A 17,570-nucleotide genomic window follows, 5' to 3' on the forward strand; every position below is an offset into this window, starting at 1 on the left:
TGTCACTGAACCTATTGGAAACGAACCAGAATTACGGAATGTTCCAACTGATATTGTCGCCAATAGGGCAGATGATACAAAGTATCATAGGCAATATTTTTTTGTGCAAATGCGCCTACAGTGTTCATAAATTGTCACCACCTATAGAGACAAAAAAGAGGTCTTCACAGGCAATGGTAGTTTATGCAAACATGCTTACAGTGCTATTCGCCAATCTAAATGAATCATGAATATCTTCAATTAGAGTGCGCTAGAAGTCCCACTGAGTAAACTGAGAAATCTCCTCTTGTTCTGCATCATAACATTCCTATAGTATGGTCTCCATAGGCGTAAAATGCCACCAATAATACCCTAGTGGGTCATGCATCTATTGCACATCCATATATTCTATGATATGTTGATCCTATCGGTGATGCTGATTATGTAAGACTGCAAAATATAACTTGGAAGCAATGATGGCAAGGAATCAAATCAAAATATTGTACATATCATTTCATTCAAACAAATAATGAATTCCCTCCAACACGGGAAAATCCACCATCTGCGGATCAACCAAAGCTCATAACTTTCCCGCAAATTAAAATTGTAAAACAATTTTATCCTGTAAAAACAGTTTTTTTGTGTTTACAGACTTGGCTTCCAATGGATTCCCAAAATACTGCAAACCAAGATCTATATTTATTAATTCATAAATATATAAAATAAAGTTCATTATGCAGTTTACTTAATGTTACCCTAAAAATCTCTAAAAAAGAAAAGGTGGGGAGTGGGGAGGATTTATAAATAGTATCCTAAAACCTTAATAAATATTTATTGCATCATAAATATCTAAAATCAAGTTTGATTTATCGTTTGTTTGATTATTTAGTAAGAGGATATATTAATATATTCCAGAGAACTGTGGAAATATGGATTTTCCCGATCAGTTATGTCCCCTATCTTGGACCCCAACGGTTCTATGTGCATGTCACAAGTACATGTATGTCCCCTCCAGTTCCAGTTATGAAGACGCAAATACATGTGCGTCCACCGTCAACATGCCCTCTGTCAGGTCCGCCATGACTAGGCCGGATATTCCATTCCTAAATATGAAAGGCCACCGGCTTTATATGGTTCACTTATGCCATTTTACAGTCCAGGCAAGTAGGCCCTGATTCTGTCATCAAACTCCTCTTGCTTTCTGCCTCTGAAAACTCCAGTTCGAGCCTGCATCTGTGACCATGAACTTTGTCTCATTCTCTGCGCGGCTCACGAAGCCTGACATCAGCCTATTCTCTGCCAAGAACTGTATTTCGCCTTCGAGTTATCTGCTTCCCCCTCAGCCGATGCATTCCTGTCTAGTAGTTTAAGTAAACATCCTTCCAGCTACCGAGCAAAAGGCTCGACTTCTCTGTCCTCATGCAAGTAATTCATAGCCCTGTTACCATGGAATATTCCTACCCCCTCGCTTTCAGTGTAGACACTTAGACGCTTGTACACGCACGCACAGTCAGTATAGAATAGATTCTGTCCGAGAGTCCTTCCTTTGTGGATAACATAGTTCTTTAAACATAGGATGTTAGATATGATTTGGGATTAGGTTGACTTGACCCCCCAGACTTTTTGTCTCCACATGTAGAGCTAAATGTCAAGTCCCCTTCACCCCCTAGTTGCACGTTAATCACACGTCATACTGCTGCGCGCGCATCTATGCCAAGTATTATCTTATAGATCCACCTATACGTGACATCATAACCAATTATGTTCCTTTTTACTCCTTATTACACCCATTTTTTGGTTACGCAGATAAATCGTCATTTTCCTTATCAATTGTTACGCCTATTGCATTCGCTTCATTATAATGTATGTACTATAAAGGTTACTTCTTGTCAATAAAGTATGTACTTCACTTCCTGAACCTCCGTGGTGATGGAACTTGGAGCAACCGATTATAATCGATCATTGGAATAAAGCCCATTCCGAACCTCTAATACCACGGATTCTGCCTCTCATTTTACTGAGCTATTTAATTATGTTTCTGTATCAAATTAAGTCCAGGTAAAGGAAAATTATTTACCACATGAATGGCGCCCGAATAGGGACACTTTCTCATCTCACGCGCCGGCGGTGAGTTGCAGGCCCGGTCTCCTGCCACAGCTGGACGGACAATAACGCGTACCAGCAGGATTTCCTGTATCTCCCTCCGGTCAAGCGGGGGCGACTGAGACTGCGATCAACACCCAGACGAGGCGGTGAGAAGTGCGAAGTATCCCGACCAGAGCCTAGCTGAGAGAGCAAGATCCGAGGTATACAGAGACCCACCAGTTCGAAGTCAAGCCCAGTGTCCGACGAGTCGAGTCGAGTCCAGTCCGGTTCAAGTTCAAGTTACCGAGGCCTTCCGTTTCCGAAGCTACCCGGTGAGTACCATTGCTGGGGAGGCATTTCTGACGTGCACATAGGTTGTGCCGGTCAAGACGGGTTTGGGTACACAAATCCGGTCTGCACTGTTTTAGCAGTGTATCTGTACTGTTTAGCAGTATATCAAGTATTCCGAAGTATCTAAGTTATTGTCAAGAATTAAGCTTGGTGATTAGTTATGCAGACGATCATCATTGTTGGTTATTTTAAAGGTTAAAAATGTTTTAATGTTTAATGTTTAATGTGTTAAACGTCCTGCATATTGTGGTATGAATGGTTGTTCATTATTGTGCTTTTGTATTAAGTGTGTTCAAGATTAAGTATCGGATCAGTTGTCAATATGCCGCTCTTTTCGAAATTAAGACAGATCACTACTAGAAAAGGGGTTCTCGAAGAAGCCGTCCCTATTCCTCCTAGGGACACTCCAGGGCACTTCATGTATCACAAACATGGCTTAGACGCTATATTATTTCTTGATTTATGGGTAGACTACACCAAGGGATTACCAGAAAGTCAGAGGTGGCCCGCAGCGGGAACCTGGGATGCAGAGTGCATCATGAAAGTCGAGGAAGAGTTATGGAAAAGGAAAGTCAGACAGTCACAGAAAGACGCCGTTGAGTTATGGCGTAAAGAATCTCATAGACGCACAGAAAAAGCACGTAGACAGGAAGAAAAGAATAAAGAAAGTTCAAATAAAGTTCGAGAAAATCTATTAATTGAGGAAGGTATCCGAGTGAAATCAGAACAAGTAGACAGACAAAGAAACGCCCTTGTGAATGGTATGTATCCCCTTCTGGCCGAAGGATTACCTAAGGCTACTCCAGAAATACCGAAAGACTTGCCACCCCCATTGTTCCCAATAAAGGTACATCCTAAGGGGCATCCTAGAACCGCAGAAGATGTTTTTCTTTCCTCATATTTAGATGACGCAGCTCCCGAATATGCTAATTCCGCCCCGCATAGACCGCATACCAGGGAGGTCCAACGCCAAGATCCAGCACCCGTATCCCTACAGCAACAAATCGAGTCACAAGTTCTGGCAAGCACATCTGTTTCTGCATCCGCTCCTACAGCTACTTCTATAGCTGTGTCCACACCTGTAGTTGCTGTGTCACGTTCGACGAATCCTTTCACACCCGACACCCCAGATGGGGCCACGGGAGGTGCTACCAATATCTTTTCTACGCCACCCAGAATAAATAAACTTACTTTTCAAGAGTCAGCACATTCACGTACACCCAAACTCATAAGTGCCCGTACGCTTAAGGAACTTCTTATAGATTGCAGATATGACCCTGTGCCCGGTAAAGAGGACGAAATGACCCTGGCATCATTGCGTATCAGACGAGCCGCAGTGTATTTAGGAAAGTTACCAGGAATGACTGCGCATCTAGATAAAATATATCATTTTGTCCAAACAGGGCGAGATCCAGAATGTATTAACAGAGCTATGGAATACCAGAAAGTAGAGATACAGGGGGAACTGTTACGTTTCCTCATAAACTGTGTGATCAGAAATCAAGACCGACCGGGGGTAGACCCGGAAGCAATACAAATTCTTACAAGATGGAGCCAGAATATATCAGAAGGGAGACATGATAAACAAAATTGTATAATAGCCATGTGCCGAAAGATCCGTAAAGAAATAGAACGCCTACACGAAGAGAGATTAGAGGTAGACGAGTTCGAACAAAGCGAGGAAGAAGGGTCAGGACTGCCCACAGGACAGTCAGACACCATAGCCTATGTAGGTAGAGGAAGATCTTGTAATAATAATAGACGTCTTACTGACTCAATACGTCCGATATGTCCAGATAATAACAGGAATTTCCAAATACCTATAATTAATATAAGGTCTAACGAGCATTCGTTCCAAACCGCCGACAAACTACTCCGAGAACGAAGGGGTTATCATTTTCTCGATTCTATGGATGAACAAGATTTAGCCCGGGCAGCTGTCCATTGGGTGGACAGTCCCGGAAAATATAGTGATGATACAGTAGTACGCACATTTTTGAATCTTACCCCAGATGAACAGAGGTTAGCTGGGATTTATATGATTCAACAACTCATTATACTATATCGAAGTCAGCATTCGGACCCTGGTCCCTTACCTGACATACTGACTGAATTGCTTATGAATAAATGGAGAGGTGCAGGTACTAAATTAATTAAAGAAATTCTAGAATCAAGAAAGCAGTATATTCTTTTTGTATGCGCAGAGCATGTCTCATTGCCCGTCAAGGAAAGAACCACGTATCACATGGATAGACAGAATCCCTTACGAGAAGTGCACCCAATAAAAGGCGAGGACAACGAGTTCAAGCGCGTATTTGTATATACGCCCATATCGAAAATAGAATTGTTACAAATGAAGAAAGTGGTACCCAGTCATGACAAAGATCCAGCGGGTTTTCACCGAGAAATTAAAGACATGTTACTCATGGGAGAGTATACCTATCCCGACATTATGACAATATTAAAGGTATTGATGCCTGCTGGTATTTATGAGAAACTCAAGGAAAAAGAGTGGGAGGTAGGAGACCAAAAGATAGAATGGTCAGTGTTAGAAGCGGAAGAAAAGGCCCGAACTGCAGGAGCAGGACTTGGGGATAAAACTAAAGCACTGCCAGGTTTATTAGTACAGGTACTGCCACGTTTATTAACTACGAAAAAGGAAGATTGGGGTACAATTTCAGCATGTAAACAGAAGCAAGATGAAGACACTAGTGATTACTATGCCCGATTTGAAAAATGTTTTGGTATAAATAGTGGCATAAAAGCAAGTAGCGAATCATACCCACATCTGTTTGTAACAAAATTAGTAGAAAATGCCCTGCCACCAGTAAAGAATAGAGTATTAAAATTCGAGAGTACCTGGCAAGGTAACACTCCATCACAAATGTTACAAATGTTACAGTACCATCATAATAGAATTAGAGAGGAACAAGAACATGAACACAGACGCATGAAAGACACGAAAATGAAAATGTTAGTTTCCCAGACAGTTCCAGCTGAAGGACATAAAAAGGGTATGACACATTCCGATTCAGCAGGACCTGTAAAAGGGACATGCAATTATTGTAAAAAGCCAGGTCATTATGTACACGATTGTCCAGTTTTAAAACATAATATCGCCATAGGTAAAACACAAGAAAGACCACGGCCATTTAGACAAGAGCAGAATGAACAAGGAGCTCTGCAGCATGCCCAGGCCATGCCAGCCGCACAACAGCCAATACAGTTTGTGCCAGCTGCACCACCGTTGCCTGTTGCTGCCACACAGACAACAACACGACAAATGTATCAGACCACACAGTATGAATATCCTGAGTATCAGCGTTACGCATGAACTAGCCTAGAGAGGGAAGTTGATTTACCCCTTATCGAGGTTCCTGTAGATCAAGAAGGACCTTATGTACATAGTGAATTATTAGGCCAAGATAGGAAATTTTTACTCGATACAGGGGCAAGTCGAACAACTATAAAACGTAGTGAAGTTCCAGGGGCACCCCTCTCAGGCTCACAGAATATTTCCCTTGGTTTTTCAGGAAAACCTATTGTTAATGAAGTGTCACAACCTCTGCCACTTACGATAGGACCTCTGACCCGAACTACAGATTTATTGCTTACTAAATCATGTCCAGAAAACTTGCTAGGAATAAAAACATTGAAAGCTCTAGGAGCCATAATATGTTGTTCTCCGGAAGGAGTAAGGTTGTTTTTACGTGATTTTAAAGGTCACTATGTGTCTAGAGACATGGATCCCCGACTGCAGACTTTACCTACACGTCTATGGGCACAAGGCCCTACTGATGTTGGTTGCATGAATATTACACCATATAGAGTCACATTAAAGGCAGGAGTGGTGCTACCACGAATGCGACAATACAAGTTACCACCAGATGCTGTAGTGGCTTTACTACAAATCATTGACGAGCTTATTGCCCAAGGAGTAGTTGTAGAAACAGACTCCAATGTATGTAATTCACCGATAATTCCGATTCTTAAACGAACAGATCCTAAGGCCCCGCCAGTATATCGATTGGTTATTGATCTGCGCGAGTTAAACAAATGCATTGTGCCACAATTCCCTGTGGTCCCAGATATCTCGTCTTTACTGACAGCTATTGATTCCGAAGCAACATTCTTTACTGTAATTGATCTCAAGAATGCCTTTTTCAGCGTCCCAATAGATCCGGAAAGCCAATATTTGTTCGGATTTAGTTTAAATGGACGTAGCTTTAAATTCTCACGCGCACCTCAAGGATTTACAGAAAGCCCCAGCATCTATAGCCAAGCACTGAAACGAGAACTCGATAGTATCCACATGCCAGTTAACACTGCTCTGCTTCAATATGTCGATGATCTGCTGATCACCGCGAGAAGCGAACCGGAATGTGAAAAAGCATCACTGACAGTTTTACAATTTCTAGCCGAAAAGGGGCACAAGGTGTCCCCTTCTAAGCTGCAATTCTGTGTCCAGCGAGTTGTTTATCTTGGACACTCGCTGTCCAAGGAGGGAAGGCAGCTTACACCCGACCGTATTCAGTTAATAGCTAACATGCCAATACCCAAGACACAAAAGGAGGTACGGGCTTTCATAGGCCTCACTTCATATTGTAGGCAGTGGATCCCTCAGTATGCATTTCTAGCAAAACCACTCATTCAGTTGACAACACAGGAGGCAGCCACATCGACTGTTCTCCCTTGGACTCAAGAACATACACAAGCTTTTGAAAGCCTAAAGAAAGCTTCATGTCAAGCACCTGTTTTAGCAACACCATGTTACAGAAAACAGTTTACACTTTTTGTTACAGAACGCGAAGGTACTGCCTTGTCAGTACTCACACAGGAACAAGCAGGAGCACACAAACCATGTGCTTATTTTTCTAGTACATTAGATCCAGTAGCTCAGGCTTTGCCTGCATGCCTGAAATCAGTAGCAGCGACAGCTTTAGCAATCAGACAAAGCGATGCCATAATGTTAGGACATCCATTGACAGTTCAAGTACCACACACAGTAGAGGTCCTTGTAAATAGAACGCAAACACAACACTTGACTATAGCGCGACTTACAGGGTATGAACTTACATTGTTTCAGCCACATATAGAAATCAGACGCTGTAACACATTGAATCCTGCCACACTTTTGCCAGTAACCGGAACAGACCCACTAGCTCATGACTGTATTGAAGTTATTACTATAACGACAAAACCCAGACAAGACTTGACAGATGTCCCATTGTCAGATCCAGACCTGACGTTGTATGTAGATGGTTCATGTATGAGAACAAGTACAGGAGAGTTAGTGGCTGCTTACGCAGTCACCACAGATACTGAAGTCATTGAAACTAATCGTATAAATACTTTGTCAGCTCAAGCCGCAGAGCTCATCGCTCTGACACAAGCCTGTATTCAAGCCACAAATAAAAAAGTCAACATATACACTGATTCACGTTATGCATTCGGAGTTGTACATGACTTCGGCGTGCTGTGGCGAGAGAGAGGTTATTTAACTTCCCACGGTGCCCACATTCAGCACGGACCCCTCATTCATGCCTTATTAGATGCAATACATCTACCCACTGCAATATCAATTATGAAATGTAAGGCTCATACGAAGGTTACTGATATCATTTCCCAAGGCAATGATCTAGCCGACAGAACAGCTAAACAGACTGCTCAAACTCAAACCCTCGACATGACAAAGACAATAGTCCCGACACCGACACATTGTATGACAGTTAAAGATCCTACCCTTGACGTAATTGACATACAGACACATGCTACACCAGACGAAATAAAGAAATGGACTGAATTAGGAGGGATCCAAACGGACCAGGGATAGATGATGAAGGAAAAGTCTGTATGGTTCCTTCCTGATTCAATGGTCCAAGTTATAATTAACACTATACATAGTCCAGCGCATCTAGGAGAAAAGGCTATGCTAGACAGCATTCAACACATTTGGTTCAATAAACATTTACGAGCAGCAGCCAAACAAAAGGTCCGTACCTGTATGATCTGTTGCCAGTTCAACCCAGGAAAAAGCGTTTCCGTAGAACAGGGTGGATTTCATTCTCCTGACCACCCTTTTGAAGTCCTCCAGATGGATTATATCCAGATGGAACGATGTCGAGGATTCAAATATGTTCTCGTAGTTGTCTGCGCTCTGTCCCGTTGGACGGAGGCATACCCGGTTTCAGATTACACTGCCCCGACTACTGCCAAACAGTTGGTTCGAGAATTCTTCCCACGATACGGTTTACCACGTGTTGTCTACTCAGATAACGGCCAGCCGTTCTCATCCGAATTAATGAAACATGTTTCACTTCTGCTAGGATATCAGTGGAAATTCCACTGTGTTCGACACCCCGAGGCAGCAGGTCTCGTACAAAGACATAATCAGATACTGAAAATCAGACTGTCCAAAATATGCAGAGAGAAAGGTGTCGACTGGATGGTAGCATTACCAGTTGCACTCTTTTACATGAGAATGGTAGCACACTCTCGAACAGGGCTATCCCCGTATGAGGTGATCTTCGGCAGACCACCAAATATGTGGGGGACGCCCATACCACGCAAAATAACTGATATTGACTGTAATATGCTGACAGATTACTTGGCTTCCTTGATGTCTGCACTACAATCTTGTCGTTCACAGGTTGCTGCAGCATTTCCCGACAACACTGAGGTGAAACCCCATGACGTAGTTCCGGGTGATTTCGTGTTTGTGAAAAATTTCGACCGAAAGACTCAGCTGGAGCCCAGGTGGAAGACACCCAAGTTGGTTCTGCTGACCACAAGAACAGCCGTGAAGATCGAGGGCCGCAAGGGCTGGATTCATTCAAGTCATATCAAGAAATTTCATGGACAATCCTCGGATATAGACATTGTGCCCTGCACTCCCTCACAGACTGATTCAAAACTTCCTTTGGTTGAAAAGACTGAAACCGAACTCTATAAAGTTAAATTGAGGCCTAGAACGTCAGACGATTTGATTGTTTAAGTCCTCTCCTAGGTGAAGCGGTTGAATCTGTCTCTGACATGTATCCTCTAGACCTGAATCATGGACAGTCGCGAAAAATGATGAAACGACAGGCGTATTGTAAATCACTGCGTAGCCATTGCATAGTGACATTAATAATCTTGTTTTTCTTGAGTCTTTTAATAATTACTGCAAGCATATTGTTGCACATATATTACCCTATTTCTAGACATGTTTATAATGTTACTGCTGAACATTCTTTTAGTGACTTACCTCCGCATGAATTGTCTTATAGACTTGCGCTGCGCAATAACACTTTCATTAGTATGTTACATCATTCCCATCAGACTAGTAATGCCACTAATTGTTGGGTGTGTGGCCGACTCCCTCCCTATCAGAATTATGAAGGAGTCCTGCCTTTCTTTCCACATCCGTTTACACATAATGGATCCTGTGGAGCATGGTTTAGTTTAATCAATTCCATAGACTCAGACACAGCAGTTTACCAAGATCATTGGGTATGGGGAAATCTGAACCTAGTTTTACTCAAGGTCTGCTACCCTGACAAGGAGGGTCGCCCCAAGAGAACAGGAACTGATCTAGAAAATGAAGTATATGGATTAGGTAATTTTACACCTAATCTCATGATTCTAAATGTCGTATCTGAAGTTGAACTAGTCTTGCCCACCATGTCAGTATTCCCAGCGAAGGGTGAATTATGTGTAAGAAAGGTCGGTTCCATACATATGGGCCATGGTAAATGCACTACTATAGTAGAATTCAGTGATCGAGGCAAATCTTCATTTAGAGCTTATCGCCACTCCTACTTTATATGTGGTCAGACTGCATATATGCGTCTACCTCTAGACTGGGATGGTACCTGCTACATTGCATTCCTTTTGCCACCTGTTTTCCTAGCTCCTCCTGATTATTACAGAAATATTCATTTAGTACACAACAGAGGGCGGAGAGATCTCCCAATTGTCGATTACACTGAAACAGCATGGGAAAAATACACAGATTTCAATAAAGGCATCTTTCCTTATATAGGTACTGTTACTAATAGTAAACTGATACGTAGATTAACTAGAACCCTTGAAGCAGTAGTGAATGAGACTATTTCCGCCTTAGGTAATTTAACGGAAGAGCAGTCTGCTATGCGGATTGTTGTGCTTCAAAATCGTCTTGTTCTTGACGTCATCCTGGCTGATAGGGGCGGAGCTTGTAGGGTCATCGGATCAAGCTGCTGCGTATTCATACCAGAAAATTCGCCATCTGTATATAAAGCCATCACTCGCCTTCATAAGATTGTAAACCAGATACACCAGAACCCAGGCACTTGGACTTGGTCCAGTTGGTTTTGGAGTGTGATATCGGCCTGGGGATGGAGAGTTTTATCCTTCCTAGGTATTGGCCTTCTCATACTATTCAGTTGCTGTCTATGTCTGCAATGTGGACCAGCGATTTGTGGTCTGTGTACCACATCGTGTATTCCACCACCAAGATTTCGTTCATCCCGGAAGAAGAAAGAAGAACAAATGATGTTATATTAACAGATCAATGGATTAATGAAGATTGATATCTCTTAACGGGCAAGTAGGGGACAAGGAGGGAATGTGGAAATATGGATTTTCCCGATCAGTTATGTCCCCTATCTTGGACCCCAACGGTTCTATGTGCATGTCACAAGTACATGTATGTCCCCTCCAGTTCCAGTTATGAAGACGCAAATACATGTGCGTCCACCGTCAACATGCCCTCTGTCAGGTCCGCCATGACTAGGCCGGATATTCCATTCCTAAATATGAAAGGCCACCGGCTTTATATGGTTCACTTATGCCATTTTACAGTCCAGGCAAGTAGGCCCTGATTCTGTCATCAAACTCCTCTTGCTTTCTGCCTCTGAAAACTCCAGTTCGAGCCTGCATCTGTGACCATGAACTTTGTCTCATTCTCTGCGCGGCTCACGAAGCCTGACATCAGCCTATTCTCTGCCAAGAACTGTATTTCGCCTTCGAGTTATCTGCTTCCCCCTCAGCCGATGCATTCCTGTCTAGTAGTTTAAGTAAACATCCTTCCAGCTACCGAGCAAAAGGCTCGACTTCTCTGTCCTCATGCAAGTAATTCATAGCCCTGTTACCATGGAATATTCCTACCCCCTCGCTTTCAGTGTAGACACTTAGACGCTTGTACACGCACGCACAGTCAGTATAGAATAGATTCTGTCCGAGAGTCCTTCCTTTGTGGATAACATAGTTCTTTAAACATAGGATGTTAGATATGATTTGGGATTAGGTTGACTTGACCCCCCAGACTTTTTGTCTCCACATGTAGAGCTAAATGTCAAGTCCCCTTCACCCCCTAGTTGCACGTTAATCACACGTCATACTGCTGCGCGCGCATCTATGCCAAGTATTATCTTATAGATCCACCTATACGTGACATCATAACCAATTATGTTCCTTTTTACTCCTTATTACACCCATTTTTTGGTTACGCAGATAAATCGTCATTTTCCTTATCAATTGTTACGCCTATTGCATTCGCTTCATTATAATGTATGTACTATAAAGGTTACTTCTTGTCAATAAAGTATGTACTTCACTTCCTGAACCTCCGTGGTGATGGAACTTGGAGCAACCGATTATAATCGATCATTGGAATAAAGCCCATTCCGAACCTCTAATACCACGGATTCTGCCTCTCATTTTACTGAGCTATTTAATTATGTTTCTGTATCAAATTAAGTCCAGGTAAAGGAAAATTATTTACCACAGAACCATCAATAGCAAAGTGTAAGGCCCAAGTGGGCCGAATGCCAATTCTGCCTAAAAACAAAGTGCTCGTGCTAAAAAAGTGCTGATAATATATCTTAAAATAACTAAAGTTACAGGTGAGGAGGTCAGGCATATAAGTTTCAGTTGTTTAAAATGTGCAAAGAATATTGAATCATATGGTGGGATGCTCACAGGCAAGTGAAAAAATCCTCACTCGAGTTAAGTCCATTGGGCATCTTTGTGTCCAACTCGAGGATGTACCTTGTTTCTAATTTCCTTAACAAGGGCTCTCGGTCACCACCACGTCTAAGTGGTGGAACCGTATCCACCACAAAGTAGCTTAAGTGATCCAGGCGACTGCCATGGACCTCTTTAAAATGCCTAGTTACTGGATACGATGTGTCATTGTTACTGATTGCTCTCATGTGCTGGAGTATACACTTGTGGACCTGCAAATTGGTGCTGCCCACATATTACAGGCCACACGTACACCCCAGCACATAAACAGCAAAGTCAGTTTTACATGTCAATTTTTGGGATATTGTGAGAGGTGAAAAGGAGTTTTATAGGCCGTTTTACTCCTTCCTAGTGTGCACCCCTTACAAACTGAGCATTTTATAAACCCTTTTGTAGCTGGTAACCAGAAACTGGTAGCTACTACCTCAGTACTGCTTTTTACAAGCATATCACTCATAGAGCGTGCTTTACGAAAAGTCATTTTTGGAACCTGTTTCAGTTAGTTGCCAATCACCTGATCATTTCAAACTACCACCCAGTTTTTATTAAAGATCTTACCTAGAGTGTGGTGTTGGCAACTGTATGTTGTGATTGATCTGGGCGGTTCAGCAGTTGACGTAGGTGCAGTGAGCATATCAATTGATCTAGGGCTAAGACCTAAAGCTATAGATCTGGGAATGGAATTTGCTTTCATGATCACCTTGTCAATCATTATGGCAGTGTAGCCCCTAGCCAGACATCTCTTCTTGCTGTCACTCTGAGATTTAAAACAATCCTCATCCTTACTGCAAACACGTCTGACACGCAACATCTCACAGTAGGGGATCCTGCGTATCAGATGATCAGGATGGTGACGGGTGACATGGAGCACTGTATTTCCCACTGTTGGTTTGCGATGCAACCTGGTTTCCCAAGCTACAGTTTTAGATGTATACTTCCACATTCAAAAAGTTGACTGATTCCTGGCTAACTTGTGCTGTGAACCGTAAGTTGAGATTATTGTCATTGATTTCATGGATAAACAAAGCTGCTGCTGACTCCGAGCCCTTCCAGATGAGAAATAGATCTTCGATGTATATATATATATATGTCAGCACAAATCCCATACAAACTATTTTTCCTTCTTATCTAAATGTAAATAGATTTTCTCATGGGATATTAACATCGCATATACTTCTAATTGAAAAATATATAAAACATAGCACGAGTTTGGACATCTGATAGACATAGTTCAGCTGTCCATCAAGTCCTATCAGCTTCTTCTCTAAAAGTAATCATTATTAGTCTGACATATGAAGATGAAAGAAAAATAATTGACTAGTATTGAGCAAATGTACAGTAATAAAATACAATCCTGCATCACAAATTTATACGGTCAATCAAGCCCAAGTGGGCCAACAAAAATGATCTAAGATCCAAAAACTTCTAAAATAAAAATAAAATAGAGGAATTAGGCAATGTTCAGTGGTGCCTAAGTAGGCCATTCACCTCTAACCAAATTTAGAAGGGTTGCTCTAAATAGTCTTTTAAAATGTTTAATTCTTGTTCACCACATTCTGGCTAGTCTGTAGAGAAAAACATATAAAGTGAAAAAGTTTATTTTTTTATAAAACAATGGCAACCGTTGCTTCAAGCTACAAGTCAGACTGAAAGTAAAACAATAAAATATTAAAATCATACAGGGGGTGGAGCAGCTTTAAAGTTTCACTCTAGAAATGCACATCCATTTCTTCATTATGATTCAATCCCCTCGGTATTTACTGTCTAATGCAAAAATATATTTAGATTCCAGAATTCTCAATTTTCTCTCTCTGTTCTCTCCTCTCTCATCCTGTCTCAGCCCATCTATCTCCGTGTATTTAATGTCTAACTCATCCCCAGCATGAACCTCGTGGTAATGGCTGGCCACCAGATAGCTTGCGTCACAATTCTTTATGGCTCACAGGTGTTGCAGTATTCTCTTGTGTATTAGGAGAGTGTTACTCCCCATGTACAACTTCTGTTAGCCACATTTGAGAATGTACACCACAAATTCACTTTTTCATGTGCAGTGTCCATTTATCTTATGAGTTGCCCTTTCTAGTTGAATTTCTGTCAAGTTTTCTCAATTTTTACATGCCTTACACTTGTTACATCGTGTGAAGCTATCTGTCGGTTTTTATCAGGTGCTTCCTTCTACTCAATTCACCGCGGACTCATCTTTTCCTCACAGAGTTAGCTCTCTTGAATGTTATCATGGGTCTCCTAGGTATGTCCTCTCCTATGACTGTCTGTCACAGTATAAGGGAGGTACCCTGATCCTCGGAAAAGGGATGGGTATATATTAGCATAAGAGCAAACGTTCCCTTTTCCCAAGTTTGAAGAGAAGACACTAAGGGGCCGATTCTGATGTCGGTCAGGAGCCCTAACCGACCGACCTGCTGTTGTCGGTTACGGCCCTGCTAGTATGATGCGACCGAACAGGGTTCAGCCGCACTCGTATACTTTACAATGCAAGCATGCATTCCGAGCGGAATGCATGCTTGCATTGTGAAAAGCAGGGGTGCAGTTCATCCCTGCACCCTGTGGCCAGCACCCCAAGGTGCTTGCCACTGGGTGCAGGGATCCACAGAGGGGCACCATAGGTGCCCCAGGCCGCCATTCGGCAGCCTCGCACCCATGGGGGCCATAAAGTTTCCGACTGACTGCCATCGTACTCCCTCAGTGGCAAAGAGGCGGCCGGGGGAGCACTGAGGTATTTCCCGACGGCGGACAGGCTCTCCGAGCCTGTCGTCCGCAATCCAGAAATCCGAGTCGAATTCCTTTCCGACGGAGCCCATCAGACCATCAGAATGGCTCGGTCAGAAAGGAATCCGTCCGACACGTTCCGATATGGTCGGAAGGGCTCCGACCATCGTTCGGAGCCCTTGACCGAAATCAGAATCGGCCCCTTAGACTAGTGCATCAGATAAAATAAATCTGTGATCTAAATGTATAAGGACAACAATACATTACCAAGTTGCTAAAGTACAAAATCATGTGTGAAGAGAAACAAATGTAAATATATAAAATCAAACAATATTATAAAGGAATGCTTATAAAAACGAGTTCATTAAGAGGTTTTAACAATGATACCACAAAATTCACTGTAAGTGATTAGCTAGAGCACACTGTTTTTGCATTATTAAAAAACATTTGTCAATTTACAAATAATACAAAAAAGAAAAACAAACTGTCAATGCGGCATTTCGGTGATAAAGTATTTCGTCACCTTCTTCAGCACAATAGAGCAATTAAAAAATCTGAATAACAATACAAACACTATGTTAGAAGCAAAGAACATTCCTTTTTTCTACAAATAACGAGAACACATAATTTTTTAGTAACTTAGAGAAATAGTTCTCATTGAACTTTTATCAATGCTATATCACTGTTATTTACAGTATCTGACGGTTCTACTGGTTATTTTAAGATTTTCTTAAAAAAAATATTTATAAAATAGCGGCACCATAACGCTGCCTCACATGAATTATTTAGTATGAATATTAATATTAACACAACATACCTTTGGTTTTGACTCTGTAGCCTCTAGATTATCATGTTTGGCTACCAGGGGGAATCAGTTTCCCATGTGTCATCTTCAACGACCTTGAGGACACTGTTACTGCTCGTGAAAGGGTAAGATAACAACAAAATCATAACCTCTTCTCAATCAGTTTTATGCAAAAAAGATTTACAAGTGAACCCTGAATTAGTCCACTCACCTTTATACTCTGTATTTTTTTAAAAACCCGTATTATTAAATTATGGGTCTCCTTTTTAGTGTATTACACCGTAAATAGCACTACAAAAAATGGTTAACATTAGTTCGTCACTTTTCTTAGTCTCTGATTTAGCTGAAATATTAATGAAGCAACCTCATTAAAAAAGACATCTGCCCACCTGTATAATCCACTATTTCTTAGCATACTTGGACTCTTTATGGTCCCCTTTATTTAAAAAAAGTTCAGTTCACTGTAAAGTAAGAGAATAAGAGACCTTGGCTTATAAACTGCCCATTGTGGTCATGTACACTATCATTTCTAGTTTTGATTGCGATTTCTCACCTTATTCAATTTGTGAGATGCGTAGAATATATTAATTGGCACAATCCAGGATAGTGGATCTCTGGACAACCTTTTGCCTAGAAAAATAGACCCATTATTATTATAATTGGAATCAACTCTTGGAACAAATATCATACGTGTAGCAACAGCCCGATGAGTTTTAAACTTACCTCACAGGCCAGGCGTTTTTAAATTCATGCCTTTGTATATGGAGTCTGCAGTCCCCAAAGAGTGAGATGACCCCAAATATCTATGATTGACTCTAGTTAAAAAAAGAAATTATCACAAATTGTTTTGAACAACATTTTAAGAGTCTTTGTCTTACCGATATTATAATTACCTAAAAACTAATACGGATCATTGTTATCTGAATACCATGATTTATACTCACGATAGATAAACAGTATTTGATGTTGTTAATCCCTTACAAAACTACCATGTGTTCAAATACCTTTGAAAAAGTATGTTATATTATACTCTCTAAACTCTATGTTCTCCTCATTTTAAATGTTTTCAAGTTTTAAACTCAACAACACCAAAGTTAAATTTAAATTGGCTGTTAAAATCTAGATACATATTCCCATGGATTAAATTAGTATTTGTTATATGTTATGAAGGCTAAAAAATCCCCTTTTATGCATTTGCGGGTCACTCACCTATGAATATAGAGTGGGAAAGACCGTCTGTGTCGCTATCCTGCAGTCAAGGGATGACTGTGTCACTTCTTAAAAGATGCCAATGCTCCGACGGTATGTTTCTGAATTTCTGGAGTTAGCTGTGGTACATGTATTCTGTCTTACCCTTGTCTGTCTTATTTTTATTTCTGAACTGTATGTACTCTCTTTAAACTCTCTCAAATCTGTTACTGGTTTCTCTGACGATTCTGATATTGTCGCCCTGTTCTTCAAACTTCATAACCATTTCATCTTTCACTAGTTTGTAACTCTTGTCTGTCTTGCATATCCCCCTGGCTCTCAGAAACTCACCATAGGGAATGCTATTGATAAGTGGTTTGGGGTGGAAATTTTAGGATGCAGTATACTGTTATCCGCACTTGGTTTTCTGAACAAGGTTGTAACTAGT

At 41.4% G+C, this 17,570-nt stretch overlaps 1 long non-coding RNA gene across 1 annotated transcript in view; it reads right to left on the reverse strand.

Annotated features, from left to right (window-relative positions):
* The window catches only part of LOC146797751 (uncharacterized), a 150,048-nt gene extending 133,309 nt beyond the window's left edge, over nt 1–16,739 (reverse strand). Inside the window, exons 1-3 of the long non-coding RNA XR_014969039.1 lie at nt 16,658–16,739; nt 16,488–16,564; nt 15,947–16,045 (exon numbers count right to left, since the gene is read on the reverse strand). This is a non-coding gene — a long non-coding RNA (uncharacterized LOC146797751). The remainder of the gene's footprint in view (nt 1–15,946; nt 16,046–16,487; nt 16,565–16,657) is intronic.
* Nucleotides 16,740–17,570: the final 831 nt, after the last annotated feature.

Source organism: Triturus cristatus, chromosome 9 (assembly GCF_964204655.1).
Source record: "Triturus cristatus chromosome 9, aTriCri1.1, whole genome shotgun sequence".
Lineage (NCBI taxonomy): Eukaryota > Metazoa > Chordata > Amphibia > Caudata > Salamandridae > Triturus > Triturus cristatus.